The sequence below is a fragment of the Apteryx rowi genome, unplaced genomic scaffold, assembly GCF_003343035.1.
Source record: "Apteryx rowi isolate R43461 unplaced genomic scaffold, aptRow1 scaffold_66, whole genome shotgun sequence".
Lineage (NCBI taxonomy): Eukaryota > Metazoa > Chordata > Aves > Apterygiformes > Apterygidae > Apteryx > Apteryx rowi.
The window spans coordinates 154,851-171,299 of record NW_020450938.1 but is presented as its reverse complement, the minus strand read 5'-3'; the positions used below and the strand labels follow the sequence as shown (position 1 = coordinate 171,299).

The 16,449-nt window shown below is 42.1% G+C and overlaps 1 protein-coding gene across 7 annotated transcripts in view; it reads left to right on the top strand.

The window, feature by feature from the left end:
* The window catches only part of FAM120B (family with sequence similarity 120B), a 77,203-nt gene extending 63,377 nt beyond the window's left edge, over positions 1–13,826 (top strand). For 6 of the 7 annotated variants that reach the window (XR_003256532.1, XR_003256529.1, XR_003256531.1 and 3 more), the window contains one exon: positions 7,337–7,705. The gene's annotated coding sequence lies outside the window, so the exon portion shown is untranslated. Of the gene's footprint in view, positions 1–7,336; positions 7,706–13,658 lie in introns of those variants that run through there. The other variant, XR_003256528.1, reaches the window with a different exon arrangement.
* Positions 13,827–16,449: the final 2,623 nt, after the last annotated feature.

Genomic DNA, 16,449 nt, shown 5'->3' with positions numbered 1-16,449 from the left:
TCTTTTCTGTCTCCCATATCTCTATACTACAAATAGGAAGGTAGACATTTAATTGGGGTCAGAGAACTGCTTTGACTGCAAATTTTCAGCCACACACAGTGTTACATTCTGCACTAGGTATTCATATTTGATATCAAAGTTGTGTTTCATCAGTAGGCAGGGTGTTGCTGGTGTAATTATCGTAAGACTCTTCTCTTTGATTATACTTGCACCTACTGCTCACTAGGCCTGCAAAGATGAAGGACTGGATGTGCTTATCTGTCTGATACATTCCCAAACCTGAAAATCACACAATCTAGGGCAACAAGGAAGAGATATAAGAGGGATGCATTTGAGGTTTAATATATTTAGGCTTTTATTTTTGTGTTGATTCTTTTCATTCTCCTACAGTTAGTCATTAGATTACTTATTGAATGACCTACTATTGTTAGTAGTCAAATGTATAAAAAGGGAGGTAATCAATGTTAATATACTTAATCTAGGCATGACTTTTGATGTGAAATACAAATACATTGGCTTTCATTTCATGCTCTTCCGTTTGCCAGCAACTGTAATAAAAGCCAACATTTTAGATATATGTATGTGTTTTCTGTGCTAGAAGACACAAGAAATACTAGATATAGAAACCAGTTCTGGATATAAACCATCTGACAGTGCTTGATAACTGGAGGCTTTTTAGTAGAGGATGTTGCCCCCTGTCTTTAGGTAGCCAACTATGAAACTGGGCTTTGGACTCTGATTAAAGAGCAAAATGTACTGTAAGAACAACCCTGACCTCAAATGTGATATCTAAATATGCTATGGATTGCTCAAAAAGTCATTGCTTAGTGAAAGCAGTCATAATTTTTAGAACCGTGATATGAAACTTGCATGTTGTTTATCACATTTGGAAGTTTGAACTCAAGGTAACCATTCAGAGGTTATCTTTATCAGATCCAGCTTAATTTGAGTCAAGGGTTCATTTGTTTAGTAATAACAGGAGGCCCAGCAGGCTCTGTATTTACTTTCTGAGAATACTTTAATTTTCATTTATAATGAAGATGCAGCTCATCTAAAAGTATGTAAATGTATAATGTGCTGCCTTTTGATAATCATCTTTGCCCTCTGGTTTAATTACCTATAAGATCCTTTAGTCTACATTCTGCTGGAGGGTTTTCAATTTGAGTAACGTTTATTTAGGTTTGAGGCTTTCTGGTGATAAAGCTAGACTTCTGTTATGTAATATGCATATGAAAGATCACCATGTTTAAATGTGTTGCTTACTGAATATGGTGAAGAGGCTGACTCAGAATCTTAACCATCTTTGGACAAATTAGAAAACTTTTTGAGAAAGCCCTTCCCTTGTTATTCCCGTGTTATTAATAACACCACAAGGGAAGGGCTTTCTTCTCCACCTTCCCTATGCAGAGGACAGACCCCACAAAGGAACAAAGAGCCAAGGTTCCGTGAAGTCCATTAGTGACTTTGCACTTCCAAACAGAAGTGGGAGAGCAGCTACACAGGGGATGCACAACAGCACAGAGTGTTAAAAAGATGGCCTGTGCATCCAGAACAAAAGTTCCCTGTGTTAGAAACAATTCAGAAACCTTCTAAAACGTACTGGACTTCCATCATGGTTGCAATATGCTTTCTCCAGTTAGGTTTTTTATTAAGTCTCTGCATACCCAGGCTGATTTTGCAACTCAGGGTGACCCCCTCCACAAGTCCAGTCAGTCACTTTGGTTTATGCTTTACATGAAGATTACATTTTGAATGATTTCCTGAAGTCGTTGAACAAAAGAAGTCATTRATGATTCCAAATTCATCAGCCTGTTACTCAGAGGACAGACTTCTTTTACTCCTTTGCATCAGTGTGTATTACATTTATTCCTGGCAGCAAATAGTGCTTTAAGAAACTCTTGCTCTAAGCAAGTTAAAAAATAGCATCAAGGAAAAAAATATTAAGTGCTAATAGAAGCCAGCTTCTGTGTCCTGACACTTGCTTGTTGTGAGTAGGAAAGAAATCCTAAATTTGTGATTATGCATTTATTTACMCTGACATTTTGTTGCTTGATCAATCCACTGTCTTCTCCCTCCCTCTCCCTGTTGAACATCCCCACCTCTCTCTAGTGTATTGGCCCAACCTAGCAAGGCTGATGGCTTGTTGTTTTAGAAATTAGGATCTGAAAGAAAAAAATGATCACCTTCTGATGCTTGTGCTCCAGAAGTGCAGTGATTCAAGGGATTAACTGCCCCCAGTAGCACTCACTAGGGGCTACAGCTGGAGCCAGCCTGCAGCATTTCGTTGTTGAGAGGATGAGTGTCCAGGCTGCTGCAGGCTGAGATGCRTTTCCCTTCCACATGCTGGATATGAGTCTGTCATTGGGGAGGGAAAGGTTTCAACCATGAAATGGAGGTACTTCTAGGTATGTGAGGGTAGAGGGTATGAAGCACTTCTGGAAGAGACTCTGTAGCATTTTCCTCCCCTACTGAAGTTTCCTCACTCTTTTTGACTTCAGTCAAAGCTCTGAAAGGCCAGAGGGAGTTTTTTTTTCTCTGATTTCTGTTGGTTTTATACTGGGCCCACCAGGCAAGGAGATAAGGCAGTCTGAGTGTAACTTTACAGAAGAGGATTGAGAGGCTGTGAGGCCAGAATTGCTTGCAAAATAGAAATTAAGGGCTATGTTTTTTCTTGGACAGTTTGCGCAGCTGACTTCACATTAAGTGCTTCCTTTTGGATGTGTTAGCCTGACAGTGCTGGGAAATCAGCCCAGACCTTCTGACTTCTGATCAGTTTCCTGACTGCTGGAACACAAACTTGTGTGACAGATTGCATCCAGCACAGTAGGATGCAGAGAGCAATTAATGGAAAATAGACTGCTTTGATGTTCACTTTTGGTGGGCTGTTCCTCTGGTTTAAAGGCTAAACACCTATTGTCCTCCGTACGAATTTGCTTTACTAAAAGCTTTCGCAAAATCTGTAGATTTCCAAATTTGTTTTCTGAGACTGGGGTTTACTTAATTTCTACATTCACTAGCCAACAAATATTTTTGAGGGTGATTTGTGATTTTTGAGTCTCTAACTTCAGATGTCTCAAACAGGGCCTTATTTCTCAGAAATTGCTGAGCGTCTGTCCTCTTTTGCTAAAGCAGATGTCCTTAAAGTTTTTCCATTAGAGCAACAGAAATGAAGGCACCTAAACACATTGCCTCCTTTCCTGCAAAATGGGGCACTGCAGAGATGCACCTTACAAAACAGGCTTGGTTAGAATTAAAATATGGGGTGGGGGGAAAGGGTGAGGAGAGTGAGAGCGCAAATACAGTAACAGCCTATGATTAGAAATCTTAACAATGACAGTGAGTTCAGTTTAATTTCTAACTGCTTAAAAGCAGGCCTGGGGAAATGCTGTGCTTAGAAATGCTCAGGAAAGTGCAGCTGGTCCATGCGCTTTATCTTGAAAAGCAAAGGATCTTTCCCATTTTTCAGTAACACTGCCATTTGCTGGGCCATACCACTAGCAATTTGCAACAATGGGAGGGAAAAAAAGCTGCCATTTGACCTAGAATGCAATTTTCAACTAATTAATAAAGTGACCATTAGTGCCCGAGGGGATAATAACAAGAATAAGAACAAATTACTATGAGGTGCAAAGGAGGCTTGGGCATTGTATTGCAAATTTCTTATGGCACTATTCTTTTTTTTTCTCACTAATACTTTTAAAGTGCCCCCACTCAACACTTGCTCCGTGTAGAACCCTTGCAAGCCACATAAGAATTAGCCCTTCAAAGATCAATCAGGATCTAATTGTTGTTAACAAAGTGCCACCTGGAGAGAAATGTTATAATATACCTTCATTACAAAGCATTCAATCTCTCTCACACTCACAAGTCCTGGCTACAGTACAGACAAAAAGAAGCAGTTGCTAGCATTAAGATCAGGCACCTGCAATTGCTTGTAAAACGCTGCCAGTCCCTGCACAAATATGCTCCTAACATTGCATGAGCCTCGTCAGGACTGTTCTGTTTWTGCTTCCTCTGAGCAAATCTTGCTGGGGTCCCTCTGTCTGCAGTGCTTTAACATATCACCTTCAAACTGATGGGGACATCAGGCAAAGCAACTACACTGTGTGCTGTGATCTGGCATAGGCTTCAGGAACTGCTCTCAGTAAGGAATTTTTGGTATGTTGTGCCCTCCTGCCGTCAGTGTGCCACAAGCAAATGTTCAGGAAGCCCCCAGTGAACTGATTTTGAATGCCATGTCTTCATTTCTGGTAACAGGCTTTGTCTGCCCTGTCAGGGATTTTAACTGTAGGTATAGCTCATCTGCTGTAGGTCCTGTCTGTGCTAGGACTCTGCAGCTTCGCAGGTTAAAATTCAAGACCAATCCCACATCGCCCAGTAGCTGCCACTTACTTCTTGGTTACTTACCTGGGGCTACATTTCCACGATAGTTTAAGTCAACTGATACTATTGTTGTCTGTTCCTCCTTCTATCCGCTTTCTTGTGCTGGCACTGGCATTCCTCTGATATCCAAAGCTGGATCCAGATGCTAAGCCAACAGAATTTTTTTGAAGCTGGGTTAATTTTTCTGCTGGTTTAATGCACTGAACTGATTTGCCCTGTGGTCACACAAGGGTCCTGTTGCAAGGCAGGTTTAGGATCTCGTAGCTGAAGACAGAATTACAGTGCCAATTTAAGTGAGCTCCTGCTGGCTGAGATATCTGTGCATGTCTGCACAACGCACATTTGACTGACAGGCAGCTAGTGGCACTCCTTCATTTGGCATTTCCAGTCCTGGCAGCCAGGGCCTGGCCTGGCCTGGCCTGGCCTGCCCTTTTGCTGCTACACAAAGATGTGTGCGTTCATCCCTGGGGCAGTTGCCATACGCAACTGATGTGGAAAGAGGCTTAAGGCAAGGCTCTTCAGTTTTATTGCCAGGTAAATGGGCCAAGGCCAGACCCAGGTGTTTGTGGAGGGGAAGGATGACAAAGCTGCCTAAGTGAATTTACCTCATAGTAAAATGAAAATATGCTTTTTCTTCGCTGTGGGCAGTTTGCCTTATTTCTTCGAGCTCTCAGCTGTTAGACTGCTGTGTCTGGTTTGGGTAGTTCAAGACTATCCTGCCCTACAGTCACCAGTCTTAGTCGTTTAGCTACATTAGTTACCTTCAAATTTAAAAAAAATAAAAATCAGCTRTTGCACTGATTCCCAGGGGTTAGTCACTGCACACCCTTTTCTGCCTGCTCAGTCTGCTCAGTCTCCTGAGAAATGTTTCCTGCTCTGCTTGTACACAATACAGCATGCTGGATAAAACAGAACAGGAATCGTGAACCTTTTTTGATTTGTGGCCTCCCAAAAATTTCCAGTGGGCCGCTTTATAGCAAACCAAAGACTACTGCCAGCCGGCCTGCTTTGCTTATGCTTTGTTTGCAAAGTCAGGAAGTCAGCTTGAGTGAAAGATAACCTGATCAAGGAAATAAAAATAATTATTAGTTTTTGGTCTGATCAGTTACCAGATCTATCTGCTGTGTGTCTGCACAAACACTAGTGCCAGCACAAAAGAGGGGCAGAAATAAGTAGCTGGGGGCAGGTGAGGGAACACAGGACCTAACCTTTAGTGGGAACTTACTCCATATTAAAGTGAGCCCACCCTCTTTTCCCAAAAGCCAAAAGTCATTCTCGAGGACCCTGAGATCACACTGAAAATCAGTGATGTAGAGAATAGTTTCTCTTTGGGTCTTTCTCCTTCCTCCAGTTTGGTTCAGGCCTCACTTTGGTTCAATCTTCACTTAGTTCCTTGGCTGATAGTTGTGATAATTGCCATCGTTAGGGCTGTGGAAGCAGGCCACTGGGGCAGGTGAGGGCAATGCTGCCTTTTCCAGTCATTCCCTAGGGCAGCTACTACGTTAGTGTGTGTGTTTAATTCCAGCTATGTGGTTCCTTTCCCTGGACTGTGAGCCTCTTTCCAGTCATTCCCCAAAAGCCAGGAATTCAGTCAGATACTCCATTTGCTGGTTTGTGCATCGTGTTTGTGTCCATGCTTAAGAAGCGTAATTAGTACTTAGCTCTTACATAGCATGTCCTACATAGCTGAGTCACAGAGAAGAGAATTGCCTTGTTAAGGGTAATTCACAATGGCAAATTGGCAGAAGTTCCTCRGAGGTTTTGGGATATTCATACAGTCTTAAGAGACAGACCAGCTCGCTGTCCCAGCGTGCTGTGTCCAAGAACTTTCTGTGGGGTCCACTCCAAGAAGCAGTGTTTGTTAGAGGGCGTTGACCGGGTGCCGCAGTTCTGTGCTAACCTGACACAAGCCCCGGTCACGGGAATGCATGGGTTGTGGCTACCCTGCAGAACTAGTGTGGCTGGTGCATCGGTTCTGCTGTCTCAGTTTGAGTTCAGTTAGTAGGTAACATACATCCTAGTGAAACTTTTGCAGTACATACAGTTTTGATATAAAAGCATTAATAACTTAATTTGATTATTTGGAAACATCAGATTAGTCTTTACAAACACATGAAAAATGTCAGCCATCTGGAGTAAACTATTTTTTTGTCCACAAAGATGTTAGTATGAGTTCCATCAGTAGTATGGCATTAATCCCAGACCTGATTGACCAAAGTGATTTGGTATGCCAGGGAACAAGCTGTGACAACCAAGTACTTTTTAGGGAGAGTCTCAGTCAGTCAGTTGGCTGCATGTCTTGGTTGCACCTGGAATGTATTTATAGCAATGATAGGCCATTACATGTAAAAACTATAATTTTGCTGACTGTTCCATAGCATGTTACAAATATAACATATGGTGGGGGTAAACATTTCAAAGCTGTTCAGAATATATTACTGGCTGCATCTCTAACCAACAGTAACAATTAAAAACCTAACCTCAGGGGAACCTCTGAGTCTGCTATTACAGAGTAAGAGAGCCTGCAAAACTAAGAAATTGAAGGCAAGAGGAAAAGAGAATACTACAAAACTGTACAAGATTAGAGGCAAGATTTTGTAAAGCCTTCTAACTCACCTCTAAATAGAGCTTCCAAAATTGCCATGAAAACATAACAGCCCAGCTACAAACCTTCTTGCCTACTCTTTGCCATAGAGAATGATAAAGAATGATAATAAAAGAATAGTAGCATTTTGCAAAGTTTTTTTTTTTTTTTCCTTCCCACAGTGGGAGACAGAGATTAACCTTTGGGAAGTGGTGACTGTAGTGAAGCAAAACAAAGGCAGTGAGCGGGAGAGAGAAATAATCTTGTATTTTGATAAATGTGAATGTGCTTGTTGTTCTGAGGATCAGGAAGCTGGAGAGTAAGGGAGAGGTGGAAGCAAGCTCTTCTTTCTTTCTCTTCCTCCCTCAGACTAGCCACCTGCCCAAGCCATTGTCTGCACCACTTCAGAGAACTGAAGGAATCACTGGAAGTGAGTGCTCAGTTACTTCAGCCAAGTCAATTCGTTAATGGACCTGCCTGGAGGCAGGGATCTTCTGGAGAATTAGCCGTGCGACCTCCAACTGCCAGCTTTACTGGAGAAGTTACCTCTGTTGAGACTCTCTGTCTCATACAGATATAGATGGGAGAAACAGCATGCTTAGTACCTGTCTTATTGGATAACTCATCCCTTACAAATGTCTGCCCTACTTACCTCACATTTTGGTGCGTAAATAGTACAAATAGAGATTCAGAGGATATTTTCTCCAATAAAGAACACATTTTACCAAATCAGACCAATCCTCCTGTGTCCTAAAAGGCTTCATATGTTAAATGTTATTCTAAATGTCTTTAACTAGAAGATATTGTCTGTATATACTCACCTTGCAGCAGTTTTGTAAATGGTCTGCATTATCTCTGCAATTTAAACACATACTTTGGATTTTTCTTTTTGAGTTTATATATCTTTGCCCATCCTCAGCTGCAATGTAAGAAGCATGTTGGTTATAAAGGAGCTGTGCTGATTTAACCTAGGTGAAGATTTGCCAAAGCGCCAAATGGTGCTATCTGAAATAAATAGTCTTGAGGCAGAGAGGCTGCACTGAATTAGTATGTATGCACAGGCTTTGCTTACGTATGATGGGAGAAAGGAAAAAAACATCCCCTATGACTGGAAGAGAACCCCCCAAATAATGCTGAAAGAGATGGGCTTCTGACAGCACAATCTTAGACTTGCAGATTGCCCTTTTGATGGCTAAAAGCCATTGATGGCATAAGCAGCCCAGGGCATAAGACTGGCACCTCTCAGGAGACTGGCATCCTTGTCCTTGAAATGAATCATAAATGGTTCAGCTCAGTCTTTTCAGCTTAAAAGTGTCCTTAAAAGGCTTTACTGGAGTTACAGTGCTTGTCGCTGGAAGTCAGCAACAAGAGCACGTGCTTGGGATTCCTTGCTGCTCATGCAGAAATCTGCAGTTTAAATGTGATTACATATGCAGCCATTTAGATACATCATTTATTAGGGAGTTCTTATTGAACACTTGTTCTCAGAGTTGATGAGTACCTAATTTGGCCTGCTGTAAAATAATGTTGTCTAATCAGTAGGATATGGGACAAAAGGTTAGGAAAGCCAATTAATTCTCCTGCACGTTCCTAGATCTGTCATTTACTTATTCGATGACCTTGGTTAAGTCACCCCAACTTCTTTTGCCACCTGTTGTCATCTGCTGGAGCAGAGCCTGTCTTTCTCTAAAAGTCTCTATGAAGCTTAGATCGATTGGGCACTGATCATGGTAGTGGATGGCCATTAGCTGCCACTGGAATATTGCCCACAATAACTGTAATGCTGAGGCTAAATACTGAGGTGCACAAAACCAGAAGCTGCTTGACAATACGGGCACTGGACTCTCCATGCTGCTGTTTGCTCATTGCTAAAACAAGTCTGACAATATTTGCTTCTCAGAGGTACTGTGGGAATGAATTAGTCTTGAAGAAGGGGTAGGAGATCCGTATGTGAATGGGCTATAGGACTGTGGAGTATATGTTCTTTTTTCCTAAAATCTGAGGAGAAACTGTATGAATTGGTGTGGGGGCATTCTGGGGTTGTCCAGACTGCAAACCTCTGAGCAAATWCATGCTCTCCAAAGAAAGACACAAGGAACAGAGACACAAGAGTTTGTCATGCCCAGAACAGCTTGGCGGTCCCCCAGGAGCRAAGACTGGCTTCACTGAAGGATCTGTTCTTCCATTAACACAAGAGATGCGAGTCCCATTAGCATTAAAGGGAGGTGCCTGCTGAACTTTCCCACACATTAGCAGAGGAAAAGACTTCTAAAGGTATTAGGAGGTAACAGAAGGTTGTTGCTGCACATGTTCCCTTTCTTCATTATTTGCCTGTGATATAGCTCTATGCTTGCACCATTTAGACATATCTACTTGACATCTTGCTGTCTGTCACAAAGAGGCATTCTGAAGCCATCCAACATGCTTTCCCGTAATCTCCAATGCAAGACTCTGAATCTAAAACTGGCCTGTAACCTGTCTGCATACTGATTCCCCATGTCCCAGATCAATCTGTTGTTGATTTCCAAGGACTGTAGTCCCCTTTGAGTCGCATTTTTTACTGAGTGCTCATCAGCAGGGATACATGCCTGATTTTTTTTTTCCTGTGGCCATAAGATTTTTTGTCTTTTGTAGCAATCTTTAAAGTTTACTTGTGGGCTGAGGAAAGTTATACCCTATCTGACAATGTGTTGTGGGGGTTTATTTAATCCTGTGGGGCATTTGGTTGCATTCTGTGGGGGGAGGGATGAAGAGAGAAAAAGAAAAAGCTGTAGAAATCAGTGGAACTGGAGATCTAGAGTCCTAGAAGGTGGCAATCTGTTAATTAGTGTTCTTGGGAAAACCTGCTTGTGGTGAAAATAAAGCCCCATCGTTAAAACCCACTGCATTTTCCTTTTCTGCTGCTGAATATTGTTAACAATGTTGCACTCTGGTTAAGTAAAAATCTAAAACTGCAGTGAAGTGTTAGTAATCGGTTCCTGAGCAGATTCCCTAATGCTATTCACTTTTCCCTGCTAATCTTCCTGTGTGAGTTATAACAATGCAGCACCAAATGAGAAGGAAATGTCAGGTTATGTTTCAGGGCCAGCCTCCTGCCCACCCTCCATCTGTGCTGATGTCAGTGCTTATTGGAACATATGCTGCCTGTTGCTCACTGACCATCTGTTAGCTGAGCTGATGAAGTGTTCCCGTTGCTGGGACAACAGAGCCCTTGATTGCCAGTGGCACCGCAAACATTTTCCACTCAGGTTTCACTTTTATCTGTGCTCTGGAATGGCAGCCCCAGGTTGGTGTGGGTTACCCCGTGCCTGCCTTTTCCTTCAGCTTGTGGGGGGGAAGTGGTTGCACTCAGAATTCAAGTTACAAGTTTTAGGGCAAATGTAAAAGGCCACTTACTAATGTGCACGTGATGCCCGTGATAAACTGTTTGCATTACAGGCTAAGATCTGAGGGCAGGCACACTTTCTGGTAGGAGCCCAGTGTCAATGTCAGGGGAACATCTAAAGCTCACAGCTCTTGGTGTTTATAAAGTTCGTTTGATAAAAGCCAGTAGACTGTGACTGGCTCAGCACAGAAATGCTTGTAGCCATGAAGATGTGCAAGGCTGCGGAGGTATTTTGGGAGCCAGGCAAAGGGCTAGAGATGGGCAGCTTTTCCCATGGATGAAAGTAATTTGTTCTGTAATTACTGCGTTTTGTGTTTGCATCTGACAACCACAAATCTTTCAGACACAACTGAATACTACTAAATGTAATCATTCCTTCACCAGGTAGGCCTCAGTTTGTAGAGTGAAAGAAATGTTAAGCCACAGTAGCAATAATATAACTGTTCGCCCACATGCACCCTTTTTGCAGCTCTGTCTGGTGAGCTTTCCCTCGCTCTTAAAAATGTCTGCAAATATTAATCAATCCTCATGACAAGCCTATGGGGCTGGCAGGTGGTATTCCCATTTTAAGGAGAGAGAAGCAAAGTGTGAGAGCTGACATGAGAACCGAGGCATGCCTACCTCCCAGCCCTTGCCTGCTGAGATCACTAGACCATGTTGACCATTATATGCCGAAAGCCCCAGCTCAGCCACGATGCCAACAGAGCTGCATACCAGAAATGAGGGCCAAGTAGACTATGTCCTTTAGTTCTTTTAGTATCATGTGAAACGAAAAGAGCAGTATCTGATAAATGAACTTTTTTGGTGAAGATGGCTGTGACAGCTAGGCTCCGTGCTGAGGTAACTGGGGGAAACTTGATGGCCTTTGGGATGCAAGAAGTCTGGATGCTCAGTAGTCTTAAACGCTATGAAGTTGTGAAATGCCTTGGCCCCTCATTTTCTGTGTTGGTATTCTTCAGTATTTTCTCCCCTGCTGACTCTGCAGCTTTGTCCCCTAGACGACATCATTTACTTCCATGGTCTCTCAGCCCCAGCCTTAGGGCTGAAGGCTCTCCCATCTGTCCGTCCACTGCTCTTCCTTTTCTTCTGCCCACAGCCTTGCCTCTTTTCTGCTTTTCCAGAATCTTCTTTCATATATGCTGCCACTTTCCAGTCCCTACATAGCAAAAAGTGAACTTTTTAGCCTTTCCTACAGGCTCTCCTTTCTATCTTCTCCCACAGTCTTCCCTATCCATCGTAGCTGTGGCCTTCACTCTGGCTAGCCTTTCTGCTGGCTCCTCTCACTTCTCATGTTTTTGAGATACTCCTTTCTTCTGTTCCTAGCACAAAAGTCCTTTTTCAATCTTTAAGTCATCCTGTCAGATACCTATACCTTCTTTGCATAAGGCTTTCAAATTCTAAACTCCTCAGAAAAAGAGCTCTTCCTTTTTTCACCCTATGCATCAATTATGGTTTTAATTAAATGACTAAATAGTACAATAATGCTGTGTGCTGAGAGACTACATGATGTGTGTGGTAGAAATGGGTAAGATATGATACATACTGACATAATSCTAGGCGTTAATAACAATAATAATGTATAACTTCAGCATATGTTACTATTTCAGGTTGTTCTGGCACAGTAGACTGGTTTTATTCACCCTAGGGACAAGCACATGAACAGATTACCAGAAGGGCAGCACGGGTGGGGATTTATATTGCATCATCTGCTCTGTGGTAACGGCCTGTGTGTTGGTTGTTATTCCCTAGCAAGTGTGAAGTAGTGTGCTGTGCTTCTGTTGAGTGGCAAGCTGAGTCTCTTACCTTGCGTTTATTGTGGTTATGATAAAAGCGTTTTATCTTCAATTTATCAGTTACCACAATGGAGCTTAAGCACTCTACATTTATACCCTATCTTGTGGCAACTTGTTTGGTGCCAGTCTCCTTTTAAATCCACTTTGGTGTCCTTTTGTGTTGCCAGAAAGGTATAAATATGCCTGTACATAAATGAAAATTGGGCCAAATTTTTCTCTCTTCCAAGAACCTCATAAAGCCTGGGGGGGTTGCTGGTTTTACAGGCCTGGGCTACTAAGCTTTTTGAATCAAAACAATACAGAATTTAACAGTTTACTTTAAGATTTGACAATTTGAATTCCCTTGATCAAAAAACATACAGCAAAACCAGTAGTGTAAGCCACTATTTATCCAACCTGTAGCAAGATTTGTAGTTCAGAACAGAAAGTGCTTTACACAGGACAGGGCTGCATGTTCTCTGCAGTTATTAGACTCAAATTAAACAGTTGTACTGATCTCTACGTGTGGCAGAGAAGATAAATTAGAGTGTGGACTTAATGAGTGGTGTTTGAACAGCAAGCGCGATAAAGACTTTCAAAGCTTGGAGATGCTACTAAGAAAGTTGAGATGAGGCATATATACATGTGCTTTACCAAGAATTTGTAATGGCTGAGCATTTCTAGGAGTGTGTAGCGCTAAGGCTCGTGCTGAAGTTCCATACAGTGATACCATTGCTGCTTTAATGGATACCTGTGTAACAGTTACTGTCATCACTCTACAGTGGTGAAGATCTCTGGTACTGTGGCCTATCTGCAGCACTGGAAGGTAAACTTTAGGTATTCTCTTGAAAGCACGTATACAGGCTTCCGCAGCGTGTACACGTAGCCTTGGCTGATGCTTGTGAAAAGCCTATGGAGAGGATATAAATTGACTGTTTGGTGTTGCTTAGACAGGTATCAAAATTTGTTGCAAAGGCACAGCTGTGCTGCTAGTAAAGCTCCTCGGCTGGCTGACATCTACTGACTTCATTGGAGAAATGCTGATTTTTACCAGGCAAGGATCCGATCTCTGCTGTGGCTGGTGTTAGCCATTCAGAGCTCTGATTAAACACAGCTTTAACACATTTCCTGAATTTGGATGGTCAAATCCTGTGAAAAACAATAAATACTTGATTGTCTTGCTGTGCTCTGAGGTTTGCAAAGTGGTGCTGTTGTGTATGCTTTTGTGGAAAAATCCTGGCCTCAGTGCAGTCAGGGGGCAGTCTGCCACTAACATCAGTTGCGTGAGGGTTTGCTCTGTACTGCCTGAGTTCTGGAGATCATTCTCCACACAAATTAATTAAAAGATGCCTCACAGAAGGAACCCAGCTCTCTGTTACTGGTCTGCAGTCCCCAGTTTTCCAGCTGTCACTATGTAACACGGTCTCTCTCTCATGTAATTCCTTCCTGTAGTCCAATAGAAGTCCTTTAAAGAAGAAAAAAAGAAAGAAAGAGGAACAACAAGCAAGTAATCCTGTCATACGATCTGCCCCAGTAGTTTGGGGCCTGTTTCTCTTTCAGGGGCTGTGAGCATGCTTTGAGGTGCACAATAGAGATGCCTTCTCCATTGACTGTGGAGCTCAATGAGCCAAACACGGCGAGAGCCCCGGTAACAGCAGCAGCAGCAGCAGTGGTGCAGCACAGTAATGGGCCCAACTGTTAACTGATTTAACACTCTGCCAGCTGCAGTCCCTGAGCTCAGAGAGGAGCAGCGGGCCTGTGTGGCTCTTTGAATATTACCTTTCAGCCAATTAGACATATGTCACTTTAATAAAATGTTTCGTGTGTGTTCATACTGAGGGAAAGTTCTGTTGGGGGGGGAAGGGGAATTGCGTTACCTGCTTTTCTTGTGAATGTGACTTGAGTAGGGATTTGTTGTTGTTTCTGGTATTATTATCAGTGTTGATGCAAGTGCTTGAAGAGGAGTGTGAGGGGAAGAGAGCGATTCTTGGAGCTCCAGAAGTTTTTCAGCCATTCTTATAGGCCACCCGGGCTAGGAGACTTTTACAGTAAAGGTGGGTTTGAATCATTACATTGAAATGAGACTTCTCTCATCACCTGAACACTGAGAAGGTTAAAATCGGCATCTGAATTGGCTTGAGTTTGTTTCACATGTAAATACGCCTGATCTTAAAGAAACTTTGGATTCAGGTGAAGCAAATGGCTGTGCGGCTGTCAGAGCACTAGCGCTGATTTACATGAGATAATGCAAAAGTTTTGGCCCAACAATAAATTTTACAAAGAAGTGCAAAGTAAAATTGTTACTAGTGAGCTGTAGCTCAGGGAAAGCATTGCAGACTGCTTGGTTGGTCCAAAGGATAATTATCAACTGTATCATTGATTCAGCAAGCGCGGGTCTGGGGTACCGCCCAGAGCTGCTCCAGAGTCAGTGTCTTTAGGACATGGGTATTCACAGGAAATAAATATTATGGATGCTTATCTTCAGAATCAGTGTGAAAAGCAGAAATGTTTATACTTGTCACAGAATAGAAATGCCACTTTTTATTCCTTCAGATTGATTGAATTTTTTTATTTCAGTAAGGTTGAAATTCTTATTTCAGTCATATCAGTCTGCTTCATTTTGCCTTTTATATTGAAATACATTAAAATGCATATGAAATTGTGGTAAAAGATGGGGAAATTATGGAAAATTTTTAAAATAAAATTTCTAATAGAATGTGTTTAAAATATTTTAATAATGTAAAAGTCAGAAACAAGTGAATCAAAGTTAAGAAGTTGAGCCAAAATAATGTACTTAATCAAAATGAAAAAGTCAAGATAAAGGTTTCAAGTTTTTTCTCATAGTAATGTAAAAATTGAAGCATTCTGGGGTTGGGGACTGATGGACAAGAAAACATTTATTTTAAAATCCTGGCCTAAAGCTTTCAAGCAGGCGTTTTTTCCTGACACTATTGGTGAGCAGAAATAAGTGACCAAAAGCTGTGTGAACACTACTTGCCTTTCCAGCTGGAGGTGAGAGAGACAACTGCACAGGTTTGGGATACTATCAGGCCTGGACAACAAACTCTGTGTGACATGCAAGGAAAGAGGGGAATGGGTAATGGCTACTGCTCCTCTAACTTGTTAGAGGAGTGCTGAAGCTAGGTTAATCACCAAAAAGCCATGAGGGTGAAATGCTCAGTGAACAGGTGTGATCAATTTATTCAGTTTTGGCTTTCCCAAGTTTATGCTGGGTTTTCCTTCTCAGTCTCTTCAGTCATCCTCCCAGTAGGAGTTTCTTTGGTGCTTGGTAATAGGGAAATAGTGCTTGTCAAGGCAATGAGGCCAGACATTATCTTTTCCCATATTTTGGGGTGAGGGATCAAGTTGGGACTAAATGTTTAGGAACAGTCTTTAGGTACTCAATCCTTTTCATATTGAACAACACCTGAAGAAAGGCTTGAGTTTAGATTTTGAAAGAGAAACTCCCTTTTTTCCCTTACAGTGTTTTGACCAGCTCCAGGCAGTGATGACAGGGTTATGGAGTGGTAATATAGAAGCTGGAATGAGATGCTATTTGGAAGATCTCAGGGTTGTAGTCAGACAAATACTCTAAGCTAGCATAAGTTGTAAGTGTTGATAAAAGAAGTAGTTCTGCACTTGCTCAGCTACTGGCTGCTTGTTCTCACTCCTGTGAGAACTATTCTCTTCTTTTCATCATGCTGTTCTTTTTGCAATCTAATGGTGAACTGGAGCAGATTCAGCTGGAAATAAACTTTCAGATTACTTTTGAGTTTCTGGGGGACAGTTGTGTGTGTTTGTGTGTGCGTGTGTGTGTGTGTTTGGGGAGCAGCTGGATCTAGTTTGTTGCATGGCTACAGAAACCCTTGTATTGGTAGATGGTACACAGTACCACAGGGATGGAATTGGGCAGCCAGGGCAGTGAGAGGTCCACTTTTTTTCTGTGTTGGCCCTGGCTTATTATATCCATTGAAGTCCATCTTCCCATTTAGTAAGGACAATTTGGCCATTTTTAACAGCTGGATCACTTGCCAAAAGAAGCCACTTGGACAGAGCTTACAAAGCCAGTGAGCCAAGGTTAGACATTTCCGTTGTTGGTAGTACCTGTGGTGGCAAATTCTGATGATGCTTTTTGCATATGTTGCTACCTGTAGACTTTGGATGTGATAACTTTCACAGTGGGCTGGCTCGGTGCTGCTAAGCATGTTTTTGATGACGATCCTCCCTTTATCTGATTACATAATTTGTGGGTAAAATACCGACTCTGAATACAAGTAGGAATCTGCATGGTTTAAATATACCATCAATAAACAACACAATGTTTC